The sequence below is a fragment of the Arvicola amphibius genome, chromosome 8 (genome assembly GCF_903992535.2).
Source record: "Arvicola amphibius chromosome 8, mArvAmp1.2, whole genome shotgun sequence".
Taxonomy (NCBI): Eukaryota; Metazoa; Chordata; class Mammalia; order Rodentia; family Cricetidae; genus Arvicola; species Arvicola amphibius.
The window spans coordinates 28,801,262-28,824,065 of NC_052054.1; positions in this window are offsets into that span (position 1 = coordinate 28,801,262).

Here is a 22,804-nt window from a genome sequence, read left to right on the forward strand (position 1 = left end):
TTTTCTCTAATCACCACTAGAGGGAAGCACAACACCAAGCACGCCTAGGCTGACAACAGCTGTTAACCATAGCCAATTGACAACTGTTTAGAAGTCATAGACAAAACAAGGTTAGATTAAGTATTAATTGCACAGTTTAAATAAAGGGAAGTCATAAATTATAGCCATATCCTTGACACACCTAAGATTACTCATCATTAAGTTAATTCAACTTTCCCCCACCAAATACTTTAGTTAAAATTGTACTTACTATTTATCTGTCTTATGTGCGTATGAGTAGGTTAGAGGACAGTTTTCAGGATCTGTCCATATGGACTCTGGAGGATTAGTCTCAAGTTGTCAGACTCAATGGCAAGTACTTTTACTTACTGAGCCATCTTGCTAGCCCACAAATAGATGTTTGTTAAAAGTTAGTAGATAAGCAAGGCATGGTATTGCTTAACTGTTAGCGTTCAAGATTACTGTAGGATTCTTCCACGTTCCTAAGCTTGATGTGGCTATTTTACTGCTGGGAAAAGCACAGGAATCACTGTGAATCATAGCTACAAGTTTTTCTTTTATCTCAGCTTTATCTTGGTAAGGTGATAGAAGTTTTACTGAGTAACTGGAGTTTAGACATGCATTATAATACATGCGTGTATTGTCATTGTCTAAAAGATCATCTTCCCTTCATGTTCCCTGTTGTTAGTCCAGCATCTGGGTCAAGAACTAACCCTGACTGGGGCATTAGCAATTTTAGAGCCACCCAGCAGGGCATGGAGACATGTATGATGATGTTATGTGTGCCGAAGGTTACCCTCTGGGTGGGTTGCAGCCTGCAGCGTCTAGCTGTGGCGTTTACCTGGTCCTCCCCGAGGACCCTTCAGTTGAGCTCTGCTTTAGACAACCAGTAGCTAGGCCCGCTTCTGCCAGCCTTCCCCAGAAGCCATATCATTCTTTCTGCTTTCATAATCCTTTTTGTGGTAAGATGATGGCTGATCTTAACAGCCAAATTCAATGGACACTTAATTTGTATTAGTGTATTAACCATAATCCTGAGCACTATAATAAACCTTCATTTGTTAATTCCTTTCCATAACTCCCTCATAGGCATCATCACGCTCTCTTTTCAGAGGAATGGAGAGATCAGTACTAGACCTGTAACAGGAAGGCCGCTTGTTTGACCCAGCTGCCCAGAACCAAAATAATCACACCGAAACCATATCATTAAAACACTGATTGGCCCATTTGCTCTAACTTCTTATTGACTAACTCTTACATCTTAATTTAACCCATTTCTGCTAATCTGTATATCACCACGTGGTTGTGGCCTACCAGCAAAGTTTCGGCACGTCTATCTCTGGCGGCGGGTTCATGGTGTCTCTCTGACTCTGCCTTCTTCCTCCCAGCATTCAGTTCCGCCTTCTGTGCCTACCTAAGTTCTGCCCTATCAACATGCCAAGACAGTTTCTTTATTCATTAACCAAGAAAAGCAACACATGGACAGAAGGACCTCCCATACCATTTTCCCTTTTCTGTTTAAACAAAAAGGAAGGCTTTAACTTTAACACAGTAAAATTACATACAACAAAACAGGTATCAAGTGATAATTAGTACATTTATATCTAATTTATCTTTCATCATAACTAAAGGAAACTATATTATTACTATCTATTCTTTAACTCTATCAAAGACTCAAGAGGGATATAATATTGCCTAAGTGAACAGGAAGAACATTGTAAGCAACTTACAAAGTTGTAGAATTGACAGAGACATCTTGCTGCCTGGATAATCGGCCAAAGTTCTTCTGTACCATTGGGGCATCCATCTTCAGCCTAATATCCAGTAGACTTTTCATGAAGCAGGAAATCTCAAAGACAGTTCTGCCTATATTGGCAGTTTGTCAATCACTTTCTTCTGTGTCCTGCAGAATGTCTGGCAGACTCTATCATGAAGCAGGAACCCTGAAAGATCATCTCATCTTTAGGCAAGTTCAGCAGTCATTTTTCTGTGGGTCTTGCATGTCCAGTCTAGCAGTCCAGATGAGCAGTTTTTTTCTCAGATGGCTAACCAACTCCATAAGGAGCCTCTTCAATGCCCATCTTCCTCTTAAAGTAACTGGTGCTGCCAGGAACAGACGTATGTCACTGTCATGAACAGTCTTAAGTTCTTAAACATTTTAAATGCCATATTGTGAAGGTCTCTGAAAGATTTGAAGAATACCTATCTAACTGAAATATATCTCTATACATGTAGAAACCTAACATGACTACAAGCTTGACTATTATAGATGATTATTAACCTATGTTTCTTAATTATACATTACATTTTTAAATGAGCTACACAAACACAAAACCTTAAGATCAGAAATACATATACATATAACAAAATTGACCTAAATTTTATATCAATAAACCAAGATCCATACCAATACAAATTATTCATATCTATATCATAGACCCAAGATTATACCACTGTAAGCCCCTGAGCTACTGTTGTAGGAGGCTACTTGTTTGTTCCCAGCTGTTCAGCCCAGGAAGAACCACACAGAAACTATTAATTAAATAAACTGCTTGGCCCATTAGCTCTAGCTTCTTATTGGGTAACTCTTACAGATTAATTTAACCAATTTCTATTAAGTGCCATGTGGCTGTGACTTACTGGCAAGGTTCTGTCTGATGTCTTGTCTCTGGCAGGACTACATGGCTTCTCCTTGACTCCACCTACTCTATATTTTTCTTCCAGCCTGGCTATGTTCTGTTAAGCCATTGGCCAAAAGCAGCTTCTTTATTCCTTAACCAATAAAAGTAACACATAGACAGAAGGACTTCCCACAGCAAACCACAACTCATGCCCCAGATAACCTGGCTCCAGAGTCTGAGCCCCTCACAAGCTCCCCAACCCTAGGGCATCCACTGTTCCCTATGACTTCAGTCTTGCTTGAGAGAAGCATGCAGCTTTTAGTCCACAGAAGGACACCTGGGTGCAGCCCTGTGTCTTTTTTTTTTTTTTTTTTTTGTCCTTTCCACTACATAGGATTCCTATTCCTGTTCAGGACGTTTTCTCTAAAGCCTCTCAGTGGATGTGACCATTGCCTATGTTTTCTCCCAAAACCTCGAGCTTCTCTCTGTTGGGTTTATTGCAATAGTTGCTTCCTAGACTGACTCTCCCCAGTTCCACCAGGTTCTTTTGAGCAACTGAGTCCCATTCATCTTACTTCCTTCTACACCCAACAGTCACTAGATATATAGTTTATTTCATTTAGCACAGCTTTTAAAGAGAGATACTTATCCCTGTTCTATAGATGAGGGGTGTAGAGTGTCTAGGATTCAGGCAGCTCACTGAAGATCTGTTTGCTTACTGAAGCTGGGATTGAACCCAGAGTGTCTGATTACTAATCTGCGTATGTCTGTTAGACTTTTTTTTTGACACACCGTATCCCAGTTGTCAAAATAGTCTTGATATGTAAAACTATCAAGGCTGGGCGTAAATTGGGTATGGTTGTGCATTTGAGAGGCAGAGACAGGAGGATCAGGAGTTTAAAGTCAATTCAGCCTACAGGAGATTGTCTCAAAAACAAATCCCCAAACTAGCTTGGCCTAGTGCCCCAGAACTGTAGTTCTAGCTACCTGAGGTAGGAAGATTGCAAGTCTAAGGTATGTGTGGGCCACAGAGTGAGGCCAAGGTCAGTCTGGGGACTTATGACCCTGTCACAAAAAGTAAAAGAAGGCTGGGGATGTAGCTCAGCACTTGACCAGCATTGCACGAGGCTCTAGGTCCAACTCAGTATTGGAGAAAAAACAAGTCTTGTGTACAACCAGCCCCATCCTCTGCCTGATCCACAGCCATCTTCTGCTGCTGCTCCTGGGGTTAGCTGTGTCTTCCTTCAGTGTGAACGTAGTCCTTTTGTAAAGCAGCCTCCAGGGAGACTCCAGTGCTGGCCATGGCCAGCGGGAAACCCAGGGAAAGACTGGAAACCGAGAACAATGGTCTTGTCAATCTGAAGATGCAGGGCAGATGGTTGGTTCTATGGTGCAGTTTAAGGTTAAGAGGCAGGCACCACGTCGTGAGCTAATGAAAGCCTGCTGTGAAGAAGGCTTTGTGAGGCAGATCCATTCCAATTGGATGGCAGACACATCTGTGTATCCTTGGAAGGGGAGGAGGAATATGGACACATTCTATCAGCAGACAGGGGTCTACTGAAGAAACGTCCACGCCAGGGTTTGCGATACCAGAAACACACTCTCCATCAGGAAGACACAGTTTGGTTCTAGCATGTTCCCATTACCACAGTCCACTGTCTGTGTCCCTTCATATGATGTCCCTGACATGAATACAGTATCCTTCCCTAATCTTACTCTGTTGTGCATAAAGCTGGCATACGTGCACGAGCCTTTTGCACTTAAAGACAAAACAAAACAAAACAAAACAAAACAAAACAAAACAAAACAAAACAAAACAAAACTGGCCAGTCTTCTGTTTCGGTTGACATCAGATGGAAGCAGTGTGGAGCAAAGTACTGGTTCTGTGAAAATAGCCCTTTCTCAGTTAGGGGCAGGGTCACACAGCTCTCCATAGTCCAGGAAGGGTTTGTTGGTTTGTTTGTTTGTTCTCATTGTTTTAACAACAGCAAAACACCCAAACAACAAAAAAATCCTTGCTTACCTCGTTTGAGAATTGTAAAACTAAAGAGAGTTTTCTGACATTTTTTACACATAGCTGTTACACGCAGGACAATCTGCCTTCATGGTGTAGGAGGTCCTTTGTCTATGTGTTGCTTTTATTGGTTAATGAATAAAAAAAAAACTGTCTTGGAATTTGATAGGGTAAAAGAACAGAGCTAGGCAGGAAAAACTAAAGTGAATGCTGTTAGAAAGGAGCTAGAGTCAGAGAGAAGCCATGGAGCCACTGCTGGAGACAGACGTGCTGAAACTTTGCTGGTAGGCTATGATCTCGTAGTGATGCACAGATTAATGGAGAAGGGTTAAACTAAGATGTAAGAGTTACCTATAAGAAGCTAGAGCTAATGGGCCAAGCAGTGATTTAAATAATACAGTCTCTGTGTGGTTATTTTGGGTCTGAGCTGCCAAGTAGCCAAAAAACAAGCAAGCAGCCTCCTTACTACACCTTCAAGTATGGGTATAAAATGAATCCTAGCTTTCTCTGAAAGTCAAGCATCTTGTTGCTTAAGTAAACTTAGAAAAATACTATGTTGATGATTTCTAGCAGACTTTACCTAAGGAAATAAAAAATAAAATGCAAGTTAATTGCTCAAATCTGTGCAGCTCGGTTCCACAGCTAGGATTTAAACCATGATTGCCTAAGGCTCGAGGTAGACTGTCACTGTGCTGGGAACCATTTATTCCTGGGCCATGAGTTGGCCCTTTGGTCCTGACCAAGACTACAGGCTGGCCCGGGGGTTGGGGGAAGCATGGTTAACATCCTTGACCACACTGTAGATCTAGTGGCCAGAGTCCTTCTGAGCCAGGGTGGTTATTATTATTATTATTATTATTATTATCATTCTGCTCATGGATTATGGAAGTGTCTATCCAAGAACTGCCTTAGACTCTGGAAAACAACTTCAAAAGAGTAATTATTTGTCCTCTGAGGATGAATTTGAGTTTTGAAAGTAGCCAAGCAAGAAACAAGCCTGAGGAATGAGAGGATGACAGAGCTGGATAATAAGTTTGGTTATCATGAGTTGTGATTTTTCAAGTGACTGGGGTGTCTGTCTGTCTATCTATCTATCTATCTATCTATCTATCTATCTATCTATCTATCTATCTATCGCAAGCATTGTACTCTGAGGCATTTACAGCTCCTTTTTTGTTCTGGGGAACAAATTCCAGGCCTTCTGATTGCAGACCAATCCCTCCTGTGCTAACTTGCCATTTTCTACTCCCTGCCTCTGAAGACCTTTATAAAGACTAAGCCCCAAAATATTTTGAACACTATATTTTATTAATTCTAAGAATATCTTATTTATCCCTCTCATATAGTACATCCCAAGCACAGTTCCCCCTCCCTTCACTCCTTCTAGTTCCCCTCACCCCTCAGCTCCCCTCTCCCCCAGATTCATTCTCCCTCCTTTCCCTTCAGAAAAGAACAGGTCTCCCACGGATATAATACCAACCGAACATGGCATAGCAAGTTACAAGACTAAGTTACAAGTTACTAAGACTAGGCACAATCCCTCATATTGAGGCTAGATAACACGGCCCAGTAGGAGAGAAAGGGTCCCAAAAGCAGGCAAAAGAATCAGAGTCTCCCTACTCCCACTCTTAGGAGTCGCACAAGAACAATGATATTAGTACTTTTTCTTAGGTATGGTAATTTTTGTGTCAAAATTTATTAATTTAGGGGTCAAACTGGGCCTTGCTAAGCATGAACTCGACCACAGAGTTACATTCCCAGTCCCAAACACTCATATTACTTAAGGCATTCCTGCTACATCTCAGTAATTCACTTGTAGTACCTTTAAAGTCATTCAATGTATTTTTCCACTTATGTTGCTCGAATCCAAGGTTAGCAGCTGATAGGGTAAATTTTTAAATGCAGATGAACATGTTCTTGCCTAGTTATATCAAAACCAGTTTAGTTAGCCACAAAAGCTACTGTAGTGTTACGTCATGAATAGCTTTGTTTTCCTAGTACTTTTTTTTTTTGGTTTTTTTGAGACAGGATTTCTCTGTGTAATACCTTTAGCTGCCTAGAACTAGCTCTGTAGACCAGACTGGCCTCTAACTCACAGAGATCCACCTGCCTCGGCCTCCCGAGGGTGTGCACCACCACTGCCCGGCTTCCTAGTACTTTTTAAGATGACATTTTGTGTGTCTGCGTGTGTGCATAGGCATACAGACTTTTCATGGGGCACCTGTAAAGTCAGAGGATGATTGGGGGAGTTGGTTCTCTCCCTCCACTGTGTGAGTTCCAGGAATTGTATCAGTTCATCAGGCCTGGTGGGAAGTGCTGTATGCACCAAGCCATCTTACATCCTTCCCCCTACCCCCACCCCCGGTATCCTTTAAGATGTACATGACTTTTATACCCATCTGTTATTTTCTATTCAAATTGGTTATTCTAGCCAAAATTGGTCTCGAAAGAAGCAGCTGGGAGGTACAGTACCATAGATGTTAATTTCTCTGCCATTGATGGACTGCAACTGCCTCCAGGAATCCCTGGTCTCATAAATTATTCCTCCCGCTGCTGCTCAGTGGGAGTGAATGAACGTTTTTGTGGAATTTTACCAGCATTTCACCCACTAGATGCTGTGTTGCACAATTAAACAACAGTATTTTAGTGCACGCTTTGTTTTGACCTGGCAGGGTAGTCCATACCTGTCCTTCAGGTGCTCGAGAGACCCAAGCAGGAGAGTTGAAAGTTGGAGGTTAACCTGCAATGTATAGCAAGGCCCTATATCAAAAACAAAATAATAATAATAGCCGGGCGGTGGTGGTGCACGCCTTTAATCCCAGCACTCGGGAGGCAGAGGCAGGCGGATCTCTGAGTTCGAGGCCAGCCTGGTCTACAAGAGCTAGTTCCAGGACAGGCTCTAGAAACTACAGGGAAACCCTGTCTCGAAAAAAAAAACCCCAAAATAATAATAATAATAAAAATCACTGTGCCTTCCCGCTCGATTTCCAATTCAGATGGCAAACAGTAAAATGAGTTCTTCTACTTTTTTAAAACTATTATTACGGCTGTTACTTTGCTTCTGGTTAGAAGTCACAGGGAGGTTAGGAGAGGGAGCATGGGCGACCATGAGACCTGAGAGCTAGTCTCAGCGCTGACTCTTGTGTACTTTGTCAGATTACCGCGGCTTTCGGTGCTCTTTGTCTTCACTTCCTTCAGTATGAAGCGATGACTTTGTAAACATTGTATGACTGAGCCATGACTGTGTGTGTTCACATGTGTACATATATGTATACATACACATATATGTAATGTGGACTGAGCAGGTTGTTTTATGTATTTAGGAGTATGTATGTGTATAACAACAATTAAGGAGACTTCAAGATGTCAGCATCAGCCTCCCACTGTTAGCATTATAGGTGTGTTCTGCCATGACTTACAATTATATTTTTCAAAAAAAAAAAAAAAACCCAAACCCCAAACTCAAACAAAACTAGTGGCATTTCAATTGTATTTTAATAATAAAGCCTGCTTGAAGATATGAGAATGCAACAGCCCCACTGCTCAGCCTTACAGACCAGGTAATGGTAACACACACCTTTAATCCCAGTAGCCACAATGACCCTCACCTTTAATCCCAGTAGCCACACTAGTTGCCATAGAAACCAGGTGGTGCAGACCTTTAATCACGGTGGTGCACGCCTTTAATCCCAGCCCTAGAGAGGATTATAAAATGGAAGGAAACAGCTCTCAACACACGTCTCATTCTGAGATTCCTGGAGGCAGGATCGCCATTTCTAACTGAGATTGGGGTAAAAAGCTCAGGTAAGAGCCAATGGCTGGCTGTTTTACTCTCCTGATCCCCAGGCAAGCTTGATTTCTTCAAACTCAATTGGAATGCCACTACATAAAACAACAAAATCCCTTATGATCAAATACTCAGAAGATATAAAGCAAATATTTTAAAAAGCATTGCTACTTCATTATTCTTTCCATGTGAGTGTGCGCGTGTGCATGTCCATGTGTGTGTATGCGTGTGTGTGTGTGTGTGTGTCGGTGTGTACACGTGTGTGTGCATGCATGCGTAGTGCGCATGCTATGGCTCACATGTGGAGATCAGAGGACAGCTTGAGGGAACTGGCTCAATCCTTCTACCATGTGAGTCTCAGGAGTCAAACTTAGGTTTTTCAGGCTTGGCAGCAAACACTTTTGCCCTTTGAAGTGTCTTGTCAGCCCCTGTTCTCTTTTTGTAGCCACATAAGTCAGCATGCTATTGAGTAGACAAATCCTTCCTTCCTTCCTTCCTCCCCCCCCCCCCCCCCCCCCCCCCCCCCGTCTTTCTCTCACTATATTGTTCTGCTCTTATGTAGATCAGGCTGGCCTTGATCTCACAGAGATCTGCCTCCCAAATGCTGGGATTAAAGGTGCATCACCGTGCTCAGCTTTTTTATCCCTTTCTTTACACAGAGAATAACTATCCCGACCTGGCCTTGAGTTTCTAACTCTCCTGTCCCTGCCTACTGAGCACTAGGATTGTAAGAAAAAATACACACACACACGCACGCACGCGCGCACACACACACACACACACACACTCAATGTTGCCAGGTCCAATACACAGTATGTATATGTGTATATGTCTGGACCTGGCAACATTGAGTTTTTAAAAGTACATTGTTAATAAAATGACATTATTCAAGTTAAAAGAAAAACTTTGTGGAACTTCTAGCTGCGTGACTTAGTGACTTAGTTCATTTCTGCACTTCTTTGCTGTTATGCCATCTGCGATAGCCCAGGGCCAGCAGCCCCGGCGAAAGGAATCCACTGACTCTAAAGCACCTGTGCTCAATCTTCCCAGTGCTGTGACCCCTTAATGTAGTTCCTTGGGGCTGGAGAGATGGCTCAGCAGTTAAGAGCACCGGCTGCTCTTCTAGAGGACCTGGGTTCAATTCCCAGCACCAACATGGCAACTCACATCTGACTGTAACCCCTGTTCCACAATGTACATAAAATAAAGTTAATAAAAAATGGAAACAATATAGTTCCTCATGTTGTGGTAAGCCCCACTTATAAAGCTATTTTGTTGCTACTTTATACATGTATATTGCCGCTGTTGTGAATCATACTGTAAATATCTGATATGAACTTTCCAAAGGGGTCATGACTCACAGGCTGAGAACTACTGCTCTAGAGCCTCACTAGAGGACAAGGAAGTTTTTGGATGCTGTCCCTGGTTGTTGGGAGAAGTTCTATGGTCCCCTCTGCCACACAGGGCTCAGTAGACTTCTTTCCAAGAGAAGTAGGCGCCATCTCTGCTTTGGGAGCAACACTCATCCTAGCTGCCTAGAGAAGACCATTTGATTCATACTGATGTGAGTGCAGTTGTCTTGAACACAATTCTCTATGTTCTTTTCATTGCTTTTTATAGACGCTAAGCATTTCACCTGCTTACTACATACCTTCTCCATCCTGGACTTTAATGCCTGTCTTCACTTAAGGTCTGTCCTCACGTGTTTATCCAGCTCCCAAGTCTGTGGGAGTGTCTTGTTTGTGGCAGGTCACGAATGACTATTTTATTTTTATGGGTTTATTTATGAAAGTCATTTAAAGGTGTGGGAAGGTGGTTCATTGTAAAATGCCTGCTTGTATAAACTTCAGTTTGGCCTGCCTGATTCACTGAGGGAAGGCCCAGATACACAGTTGTGGAGAATGGGGGGGGGGCAGATCCTGATGGGGTGAAGGTGGCAGGACCCTGTCTCAGGCTGGGAAGTGGACAGAGAGAGAGCCCTGCCCGCCACAGCTTGAAGAGGATCCCCCTTTCCTGAGAATTATTCTGGGTTGTGATAGTTCCAAGCCAGAGACAGAAGGTGGAATGGACTCGGAAGCCAGCTGCCTGTCATTCACTAAACTCCGGAGTTCGGGGCAGGGGGTAGTTAGAAGCCACAGCTGCATCCCCCCAGAAGGGTGATAAATACTCAGGATGCCTTGGAAGACCAAAGCTGCTAGCATCTCCATGTGGTAACTGCTTCTCATACTCTCAATCACTTGGGAGACAGCCCGCAACTGAAACATCAGTCCTGCTAGGTAGGGTTCATGGTCTGGGGTCCTGGGAGGGTGGCAGGAGAGACCCCTGCCATGGTGAAGTCAACTGTGGGGAACCCGGACCTTTCTCCAATAGAGACTTAGCAACAGCATTAGCGACAGACAAGAGAAGAGCACACAGCTCCCCCGACCCTTGCCTTTATGTTAGACCTGGCAGAACCAGAAAGAAGCTGCCTTAACACTTCATCCTCCCCCACTCCCTTGTGATCTACCCCACTTTAAAAAAAATAAACATTTAGCAGATTTTTTTTTTTTTGAGACAAGCTCTGTGTATCACCCTGGCTCTCCTGGAACTTGCTTTGTGAACCAGGCTAGCACTGATTTCACAAAGATCTACCTGCCTCTGCCTCCCAAGTGCTGAGACTAAAGGCATGGCATGTATTTACAAAGAAATTAAAAAAAATAAAATTTAACATTTTATTTCATGTATATGAATGTTTTGTTTTGTGGGGATACATGACCCAGTTGGGGGAGTACTCTCTCTTGGACTGAGGAAGGCTTGCTGAGGTCACAGCTTGGTGACCTTCCCCACACCCTCTCTATTGCCCTTGGTAGTGAGAGGATCAGCAGCTGAAACAGCAGCAGAATGCAGCCTTCTTCTGGATTGTGATGGACTTTATAGTCTCCACTTGTTTAATAAGCCTGACTTAATCATAGAGTTCCCTCCTACATTACCTGGCGTCCAGTGTCTGTGTACCACAATTGTGCTTGGTGCCTAAGGAGGTCAGAAGAGGAATCTGGACTAGAGCTCTGGATGGCTGTGAGCTGCCATCTGGGAACTGAACCTGGTTCCTGTGCAAGAACAAGTGCTCTTAATTGCCAAGCCATCTCTTCCAGATCCTTATTTTTTCCCCTTGAAAATAAACAAACCCCAAACATTTTTATTTGCTATTTCCCTTCATCTGATTTTGTTTATATATGTGTAGTAGTCTGAATATGATTGGCCCCCATAGGCTCATGGGGAGTGCCACTGTTAGGAGGTGTGACTTTGTTGGAGGAGCTACGGCCTTATTGGAGGAGGTGTGTCACTGTGGGGTGGGACTTGAGGTCTCATATATACTCAAGTCATGCCCAGTGTCTTAGTTCACTTCCTGTTGCCTGTGCAAGATGTAGGGCTCAGCTATCTCTCCAGCACCATGTCTGGCTGCACACCACTATGACGATAAAAGACTGAACATCGGAACTATGAGCCACCCAATTAAATGTTTTCCTCTGTAAGAGTTATTTGATCATGGTGTCTCGTGACAGCAATAGAATCCCTAAGACAATATGTGTTTAGGTTTGTTGTGTGTATGTCGTGTGTGTGTGTGTGTGTGTGTGTGTGTGCGTGCGCGCGCGCACGTAACTTAGGGTAAAAGGATGGAAAAAGATATTCCAAGTAAATGGACCTAAGAAGCAATCTGGTGTAGCCATTTTAATATCTGACAAGACAGACCAGGCCCAAACTATAAGAAGAGAGAGGGATGATCACTACATACTCATCAATGGAAGAATCCACCAAGAGGACATTGCAATTCTTAACATGTATGCATCAAATACAAGGGCACCCAAGTTTAAAAAGAAACATTACTACAGCTTAGATCACATATTGACCCTCACAGAGGGACAGTGGGTGACTTCAGTGCCCGACTCTTGTCAATAGGCGGGTCATCCAGATAAACACTAAACAGAAATGCTGGAGGTAACTGATGCCAAAAGCCAGAGGGACCCAACAGATATTTACAGAACATTTCACCAAACACAAAAGAATGCACATTCTTCTCAGCCCCTCATGGAACTTCTTCAAAATTGACTACATACCTGGACACAAAGCAAGCCTCAAGAAATAAAGTTGAAATAGCACCCTGTATCCTACTTGACCTCCACTAATTAAAGCGGAATACCAACACAGAAACTACAGGAGGTTTACAAACATGGAAACAGAACAACTCACTATTGAATGAACACTGGCTCAAGACATTTATTAAGAAAGAAACAGACTTTCTAGAACTGAATGAAAATGAATACACAACATACTCAAACTCATGGGACACAATGAAGGCAGTTCCAAGAGGCAAGTTCATAGCACTAAGTACCTTATGTGCATCCCATATTATTAACTTAACAGTACATCTTAAAGCTCTAGAACATAAAAGAAATCATACCCCAAAGGAGTAGATGGCAAGAAATATTCAAATTCAGGATTGAAATCAATAAAATAGAAGCCAACAAGCAAAAACAATACAAAGGATGAAACACAGAATTGGTAGTTTGAGAAAATCAGTAAGATTGACAAACCCTTAGCCCAATTAACTAAAAAAAGCAAGAAGATCCAAGTTAGCAAAATTAGACTTTGAGGAAATCCAGAGACTCATGAGGACATACTTAAAAACCTGTACTCCACCAAGTTGGAAAAATCTAAAAGAAATGGATAATTTTCTCGATAATGTACCACCTACCAAAGTTAGATCAAGATCAGATAAGCAATTCAAACTGACCTGTAACTCCTAGTGAAATAGAAGCAGTCATTAAAGTGTCCCAACCAGGGCTAGACGGCTGTAGTGCGGATTCCTACCATTCTTTCCAAGAAGAGTTAACCCTACTGCTCCTCAAATTATTCCACAAAATGGAAGGCAGAGAGGCACTGCCTAATCCTTTTCACAAGCCACGTTTACCCTGACGCCGAAACCACATACAGAGACTACAGAGCGATTTCCTTATGAACATAGGTGCAATTATCAATAAAATACTTGCAAATAGAACCCCCAAACATAACAACCTCATCCACCGTGATCAAGGGGGCTTCACCCCAGAGGTACAGGGATGGTTTAACATATGTAAATCAGTGAATGTAATCTACCAGATAAACAATCTGACAGACAAAAGCCACATGATTGTTTCTTTAGATGCAGAAGGCCTTTAAGAAAATCCAACATCCTATTATAATACAAGTCCGGAGAGAAAGGCAGCTTAGAGGAAGCTCATCGCCAACATTAACTTAGAGGGGGAGGCACTCAAAGCATTTCCAATAAAATGAGGAACAAGACAAAGTTGTGTCCTCTTTCTCCATACCTATTCAATGGAGCAATAAAGCAACTGGAGACAAATAGGAAGCAAACAGGAAGGGAAAAAATGCCAAATCGCTTTATTTGCAGATGATATGTGCACATAAATGACTCCTATAGCTGATAAACACTTTCATTAAAGTAGCAGCATACAAAAATATTAACATAGAAAAACCAGTCACCCTCATATATACAATTGACAAGTGAACTGAGAAAGGGATCAGGAAAACACCTTTCACAATAATTCAAATAATATAAAGTATCTTGGGTAATTCTAAACAATCAAGTGAAAGATTTGTATAAAAAAACCTTTAAGACATTGAAGATACCAGAAGATGAAAAGATCTCCCAAGATCATGGATTGGTAGGATTATTATAGTAAAAATGCATATCCTATCAAAAGTAATCTACAGATTCAATGCAATCCCTGTCAAAATTCCAACATAATTCTTCACAGAACTTGAAAAGACATTTTTCAGCTTCATATGGGAATGAAAACAAAAGAAAACCACAGCAGAGCTAAAACAATCCTGAACCATAAAAGAACTGCTGCAAGTATCAGCATCGCTGATCTCAAATCATACTTCAGAGCCATCGCAAAAACAGCATGCATGTATTGACACAAAACAGACATCTATCAGTGGAATTGAAGACCCAGAAATAAATCCATATACCTATGGATACCTGATTTTTTGATAAATAGGCTATAAATATTGGGAAAAAGTATCTTCAATAAATGATGTTGTTTAAACTGGAAGGCAGCATGTAGAAGAATCTAAATAGACTTGTCTGTGTATATCACACTGCACTACACAGCTCCAAATGATCAAAGACTTCAACATAAGGTCCGATACACTAAACATGATAGAGGAGAACGTGAGGAATAATCTTGAACTCATTAGAAGAGAAAAAGACTTTCTGAATGCGACACTGATAACTCAGGCACTAAGTTCAACAATCAAGAAGGGGAAACTTCTCTACAGCAAAGGACACCATCATTTGGACACAGGGACAGGCTACAGAGTAGGAGAAGGTTTTTACTAACACATCCAATAGAGGGCTAATATTAAGTGGTCTTTAAAAGTAGCTTGCTGGTACTCGACACTGACTTCTTCCTTCTCTCCCTCCTCTCTCTTCCTTCTCCTCTTCTTCCTCCTCACTTCTAGGCTTAGTAGAACTCTGAATAGGCAATAGTAGTCTCTTTAAGAACCCCATGGCCTGGGGACCTTTTCAGTAATAGGCTCTTAGATTTAGGTAGCATTAATATTAGGTTGGTTAATTACAGATTGGTGGTCATTTGTGTTGAATTTTTTTTTATTATTATTATTTTGAGACAGGGTTTCTCTGTGTAGCTTTGGAGCTTGTCTTGGAACTTGCTCTGTAGACCAGGTTGGCCTCGAACTCACAAAGATCCGCCTGCCTCTGCCTCCCGAGTGCTGGGATTAAAGGTGTGTGCCACCACCACCTGGCTTGTGTTGGATTCTCACTCTGCTTCCACATAACACCTTCCACTTATCTGTTGCCCAAAGTTGGGATCCCTGTGGATTCTGCTTTTTCCTCTCTCTGGGTAGGAGCCCTTCATTGCCTTGTATAAAGACTCCCATCAGTGTGGATGATGCCAGGCGTGTGCATGTGTGTGTACGTGTGTGCACACATGTGGCTGTCACAAGGCGGTTAGAGGTGTTTATTCTACTCTCTACATAGCCTGTAGCTAAGATCCTGTTACAGAGACCTCACCAGTGTCCTGCCTCCGGCAAGCAAGAAGCGGAGGGAGGAGCAGGTGTCCAAATAACAGACTAATTGGCTGGCTCTAGACCTCATTTTCCATGTTCTGAAAGGGTTTTGGCAGCAGCAGCAGCTACCAAAGTTATGTGAATGTTGGATGTGTATAAAACTGTTAGTCCTTTGGCACTTCGGAAAATTTTCTTTTTTTTCTAAAGGCGATGACAATTTTTTTAATGTTATAAAGGGAACAAAGGCATTATTTGCAAATTAGCACATCAATAGTGAGTCTTCTAAATATAATTGAAATAGCAGAAAGTAGGCCATGGCAATCTGGCTGGTTCCCTTGTCCTTGTGGGGAAGTGGGTCCATCAGTATGCTTTCAGTGTGGTGTGGCTGGTCACATTGCGAGCTCAGGACCCCAGACTCCGTACTTATCTTCTTTATGGAAAATGAATATGAGTGTTGGAAGTAGATAGGTTTTCTAGAAGACTTGTGCTTGCTATAGACAGTCTGGGGACACCCTGTGAAGTCAGAGCGGGTCCACTCTGCTGTCTGCCCTGCCTTCAGCTAAAGGCCAATTTCAAGAGCTCTGAGTAGCTATCTGTCGGAGAGCATCTCTGGTGCAGAAGATGGATCTTCACCTCTCCGCAAATCTCCCTCGGCCCTTCCTTTACCCTTTCTCTTAAGGAATGGCAGTCTCGGGTCTCCAGCTTCTGTGCCTCTGATCTCTGCGATGCAGGTGAACTAGCGTTATCACTGTGCTCTCACCCACTGAGTCACATAAGGATTCCCGGTGACTCAATGGTCCTTTTACAGCCATCGGGAATCTCACGTCTTTATCTCTCCCAGCCCCACCTCTCGTCTGGGGTTTTCCTCTTCTTTCACTAGTCTTTTTAAGGCTGCAGATTTCTACAGTACAGTTTAGAAATGTGCCCATTTGTGTGTGCGTGTTGTGTTTACATGTGTGTCCACATGTGTGGCTGTGCATTCTTGCATGTGCACGAAGGCCAAAGGGAGATATCGGGCATCCTGCTCCATCCCTTTCCACATTATCCCCTTGGGACAGAGTTTCTCACTGATCTCGAAGCTTACTGATTTAGCAAGCGCTCCTGGGACCTGCCTCTCTCTGCAGCCCCTGCACTGGGGCTATAGTCACACACAGCCATGCTGTACTCTCTCACACTGGTGCTAAGGATTCAAATTTGGACCCCCGTGTTGTGTTTATGCAGCAAGTGCCTTGCAGCAAGTGCCCTTACCTGCTGAGCCATCTCTCCATCCCGAGGAATGGGCTCCATTTTAAAGAGCAAACCAGATGTTAGAAGTTCCAGTCTTGTCCACCAGCTGCTGAATTGTTTGGTGGAGACCAGAATGGACATTGATCTCAGGCAGGCTAAAATGACATGTGGAAAATGTTAAAGCACAATGGTTTTCCTAGAAGTCTTAACAAAACAAGGATTTCTTGCCAAGTAGGCTGTCCATAACTCAGCCCCGTGTCCACATTAGATGAACATTAGAGGGTAATTTATAACAATAAAAACAATAGTGAAGTGCTAGCTTGCAGCCAAGTGTTTTTATAAATCTCCTTGCAGACATTTTCATTTGTCCTTTAATTGTGCTGCAAGGAACACTGGTTACGATCACAATAACGACACGGACCATTTTGACCCTCACCTAGGCGATTTCAAATGGGTCAGCTGAACAGAAGAGGTTGGCACTCATCTATTCCGGCTCCGTACTGCAGCTCAGAAGGTGACGATGCACCAAAGGCCACACGGTCTGTCATGTGATCACAGCCATATAGAAATCCAGAACATCTTCTGTTGCCACAGTTTCTGTTTCCAAGGGGCGACCATTTGCCACCACAGTCTGTCTCAAACCCAGAGGATTCCCAGGATTCAGGGGTTTCCAATTAACGTGGGAATGAGTCTTGACAAACTAGAGTAAGTTGGTTGTCATCCCTTCCTTCCCCCCAGCATCACTTTAAAGGCCCATCCGGTGACGGAGGTTGCTGTCCTCCTCCAGGGCTCCTATTGATGTGTCTCTTTCCTGTAGGGTGAGTCTCCCTAGCCCTCTCCTGCTTCTCTTTCCTGTTTTTACAGGGTTAAGTTTCAACACCATGTGCAAGGTTGTACATCTTTAGTCCCAGCATTTGAGAATCAGAGAATCTCTGTGAATTGGAGGCCAGCCCAGTCGATATAGTGAATTCCAGACTACCTAGGACTACAAGTGAGACTCTGATTCAAACACAACCAAAACCAAAACAGGATCAAATCAAACAAGAGCAAAGGAAGAGAAATAACTTTAAAAGCTTCAATCTGAGGGCTCTTCTGTTCTAGGGGAATGAATTGAACCAGGAAGGAATTGAAACTCTAGGTCCTGCTCTGGTTTACACTGCAGGACCTGGGCAGTGTAACTTCTTAATGTCGCACCTTCCTCTTTCCTTACCCATCAAATGGGATGGCGGTTACTATCCCATCTCTTTGGGGTGACAATGAACTAAGGCTTCATACTTTGGACATTGCTTGTTCCCAACTGGGGTTCATGTACTGGAAGTTAGCGATGTGGCAGTGTTGAGGTGTGGGGACTTTAAGAGAGAGCCCAGTGAGGTGCTATACTCAGAGGGGATTAACTTAGTTCTCCTGGGTCCCCAGTTGGTTACCAAGAGAGAGGGTTATTACAGAGAGCCCTGACCTCTGAGTCACTCACCTTCTTGCCTCTTTTGCCATTTACTTTTTGGCTTCTCTACCATGTTGAGCTGTACCCAGAATGGGGCCCTCATCAGAAGCCAGACAGATGGGGCTGCCTGATCTTGAGCATTTAGACCCACAAAATAAACCTCTCTTCTTTATAAAGGACCTAACTTCTGGTATTTTGCTACAGCAACAGAAAACAGTTTACAAAGTACAGAGGAAACACATTGAATAGACATAAAGAACTAGGAGATACCAGTTAGGGGTTTGAAATGAGCCTTCTCTAGTATTAGAGTTTTTTTTTTCTTTCTAGCCTCATTTCTGCCTCTGGATTTGTGTGGTCTCCTCTCAGGCCTGTCCTTTTTTCCAGAATCCTGGTAGCCCATAGTAGTCCAGCACCTAGCTGTTTGCTGTTTCCTGGCATGGCATACAGAGTCATTAGCTGCATACCAGAAACTGTCCTTTTACTATTCCCCAGAAACATCCCGTTATTACTAACTAACTCTGCTTTTCTTGACTGATAACTATTATTTATTAGAGACTCAGGTCTTGCTATTTAGCCTTGAAACTTATGGTAGACCAGGCGAGCTGCAACTTCCTGTGCCTTTCCTTCCTTTTCCTCCCAGATACTGGAATTACAGGCATGCGCCATGATGAGACCTTTGCTGTTCTGAGACTTGGTCTCACTCTGAAGACAAGGTTGGCCTGAAATTCACGTTGTAGTCATAAGCTCAGGATAACCCTCCTGTCTTGGTTTCCCTAGTACTGGGATTACAGATGGGAGACACCATGTCTGGCTTGCATCCTGTCTTTTATGCAAATACATTCCTTAAATATAAACAGGCCTCAAAGAGATCTGGCTTTCTTCTGCTTGGGCATTTCCTCTGTGATATATTCTGCCTCTGCTATGCCGGGCTCTGTCCTGGCCTGTAAGATTCGGATCCCACTGCTACCCAGTCGGGGCTTCCATAGGAAGCAGCGTTCATCTCCCCCTTTCAATATTCATATCACTATGGCAACAAGCAAGCTTTGAATGCCCTCTCTTCTCTTTAATAGTTCAGTGTGCTTGCCTGAGGACCAGTTTCTTGGTCAACATTACTCCCCTCCCACCCCAGCCACTCCAGTGACTCTCTGCTTTTAGTTTGGCGTCCAAGGTCCTGTACAGTGGGGCCATTGGAGCATTTCTTGCTGGCCCTGGGGTTCTGATTGTTCTCAATTTTATTCTTTTTTGGTGGATAGGCTACCACCGGGAGGACACAATAGAAAGCTCTGTCTCTTCCCAAGGGTAGGGCTGTTTCTGACTCATGCGTGTCTGTTTTCTCGTTACCAGTCTAGATTAGTCTAAGCCCATCCTTTCTGAAGTCCGTTCTGATCTAGCATGAGGAGAACCTCTGCTCGGTGGGGACTTATTGGATGTCATCTTGCATGCTTTGCTTCCCGACCACAGAGACGGCTTTAAGAAGGCAGTGAGGACACGTCCTTCTTTTCACTCTACACGACATTTCTTAGTATAGACTTATTTTGGAACTGACATAGGGTCAAAGATAGCTGGACAGAGTGCTTTATTTATTCAACAAACAGATAAGCAGAATTTTGAAAAATTCTTTTCATATCAAATATATGAAGCCATTTGCACTTTTTAAAATTGTCTTTCCAGTGCCTGGAATCAAACCCATGCATGCTAGGCAAGTGCACTACTATTGCGCTATATCCCCAACTCTGAAGTTCTAGATACTTCTAAATTAAATTTCCCATGTCACTTTTCTCTTATGAAACACCTGGATTTCATAACTCTGGAAATCGCCCTAGTTTCTAAGATGTTTGCAGAATGTGGTCTCAGCTTTGAGGAATAAAGCTCATGAAACCAGCCAGACTGTAGGATTTCGGGGGATTACATCATTTACCATTGGTCATTCCGTCATTCACTCAGCAAGCTTTCATCAAGCAGTGTTGTTTTAGGTGTTGTATTTAGAACAGTGGATAACTCATGGGTAGATTCTCAAACTGTTCAGTGTTTAGCGGCCCCTCTGCCGCTGGATGCTGGGTACCAAGTAAGTGCTATTCTATGTGACGGAGCGCTGCGGTTATCCCAAGGTGGATGGCCAAACAGATATCATTACTTGAACTGGACAGACCAACCGTTAAGATTCTAAAAAAAAATCCCCAAACAAGGAAGTTCAATTACCTTAATTTCTCAGATATATATCCTTATATCTTTAGACGTTGCTCCTACTTAGCCTTCTTCCTCGGGTGTCCATTTTCTTAAACATGGACGTGAGACATTGAACCTGGGAGTCGCTGGTTCAGGCCAGTCTCTGATGACCACGAGTATCTGGCTCCTACACACTTAGGGCAGACCCAGTTGGGCTGGCAAAGATTCCTGGCACTTGACACCTGCATCGGAGAGAGCCACTAAATGATCATAGAGAGGTCGGCTAGATTAGTACTTTAGGAGGCAGCCAGGCAGGTGGAGTAGATGTCAGAGCTCAGGTGGAAATGAGGACTAATGCCAAGCTAGACGCGCTAAGTGTTACTGGGAGAAACGACTCCCTCCGTGGTAGAACCAGCCTGGAGAGCATCACGCAAGTTTGGAGGACAAGGCATTTTACGGGCATTTCGTGATGGAAATAAGATTGTGGTGAGGTCAAGATTTCATGAGAAGTGCAGACACATAGGATTATAAGAATTATGATTTATGAAATACGATTGTGGTTCTTTTGCAGTCTTGATTACTCTATTATTTTAAAATACATGCAAGAAGAGCACACGGTCTCAGTTTCCCGAGCATAATTTTTTCCCCCTGCTGTTTCTATGCTCAAATTATTTCTGGTCAGGCTTTGTTTAGATAATATGAGCCCCCAGGTGAATGCAATTCTGTTGTTTGACACAATGCTGTAGGTTCCTTGGCCCTTTAAGCCACTGAATCTGGCTTAGGAAGATTTTTTAAGAAGCCCTTCACATTTCTCTTTCCATAAATCTTGCAATACTCTGATGGTTTTGTTTTCTCTATGTCGTTTGGAGGACTGCAAAGTGAAAACCTGCAGTACTGAGATATCGGAGTTTGTGAGATTAAAAAAGGCATTTATACTAATGTTAACGTTAAGGTAGCATGTGTATGTACTTCAACGCTAAGCATGTAGATCTTATGTAAAGCGTTGTCAGCCATTCCCTCCCCTACAGCTTGAATGTTTTTGAGAAATGGAGGAAAGATCAGAGCTGAGCATTAACAGGCTCAGAGAGAAGATGAGGGCCCCGCATTGCTTAGTTTTCAGCGAGTGAGCCGCTGGAAGCTGAGGTCCTCATGGCACGGGCAGAGCGCTGTCTTTCTTGCATTTGCTGTCTGTCTCCTTCAAAGTCTCCCAAGACTCTGTTTTTCCTGTCTTCTCAGGCATTAGACATCTGCTTTATTTACTCCTGACCTTTGTGGCTTTGTTCTAAGGCTTCTCAGTTGTTGAGGGGCTATAGGAGGGTGGGTAGATTGTGGAGAATTATCAAAAATAGAAACTTGAAATGCTGATCCTACTGTGGTTTGGCATTTGCGAGTTTTTCTGCTCTTTGCACTGTCTCTTTCTGCTAATCTCTCTCTCTATACATATATTTATAAACACACACACGCGCGCACACACACATATATATATATTATAATATATGTATATTAAACAAGGTCTCCCTTATGTAGACCAAGCTGGCCAGGAGCTTGTAGAACTCAGCCTGCCTTTGCCTCCTGGCATTAAAAGCATACACCACCATGCCTTGCTACTTTTTGAAATCTTACACTTAAAGCTTCTAAGAATATTTTGTCTAAAGTTCAGTTTAGTTAATCTCTCTTTTTATGTACTTAGGGTATCTCTCTGTAACAGGTTGGCCTGGAACTTCTAGAAATTTCCCTGCCTCAGCCTCTGTAATCTGGTAGACATTGTGATATATCCTGAGCTTGAAGAGAGGAGTAGGGCATGTCCAGAGAAGGCTAGTCTTAGAAAGATCAACCTCAACATTATAAAAGTAGTGTCAGATGCTACACCAAGCAGTGGTGGGGGCACCCCTTTAATCCCAGCACTTGGGAGGCAGAGGCTGGTGGATCTCTGAGTTAGAGGCCAGCCTGATCTACAGAGCAAGTTCTAGGACAGTCAGGGCCACATTGAAAAACCCTGTCTAGAAAAGCAAACACGTGATGTTGGACTATGCGACATGAGGTTCATGTGGGCACATTTGGAACATACACTGACTTTCTTTAACTCACACTTCCTTTTCTCATGCTTTCTCTGAGCAAGTTGTGAAGCAGGGGGGCTTTTTTTCCTAGCATTGTCCTAAGTGATTTGCTATTCAGATAACTCTTGGGGGACACTAATTACCACATTGATATAGCAGAGGTGAAACAGATAAGAAGCCAATGGAGGGATAAACAGCTCGTAAATGGCCGAGTCAGAGTTCAAGTTCAGGCCACCTGTCTATCACTCTTCTTCTATGCTGGGTCTCCTCTGATTTCTGCCCAAAACTAGGGGTTAATTGTAACTCCTAATCTGTTCAGAGGTGGGGGAATGAGCAACACTCAAAATTGTTTAATTCTTTTGGTGAAAAGTCTTTGAGGAGTTTTAGTGCCTGTCACTAACACACCAGCTCCACTTTCCT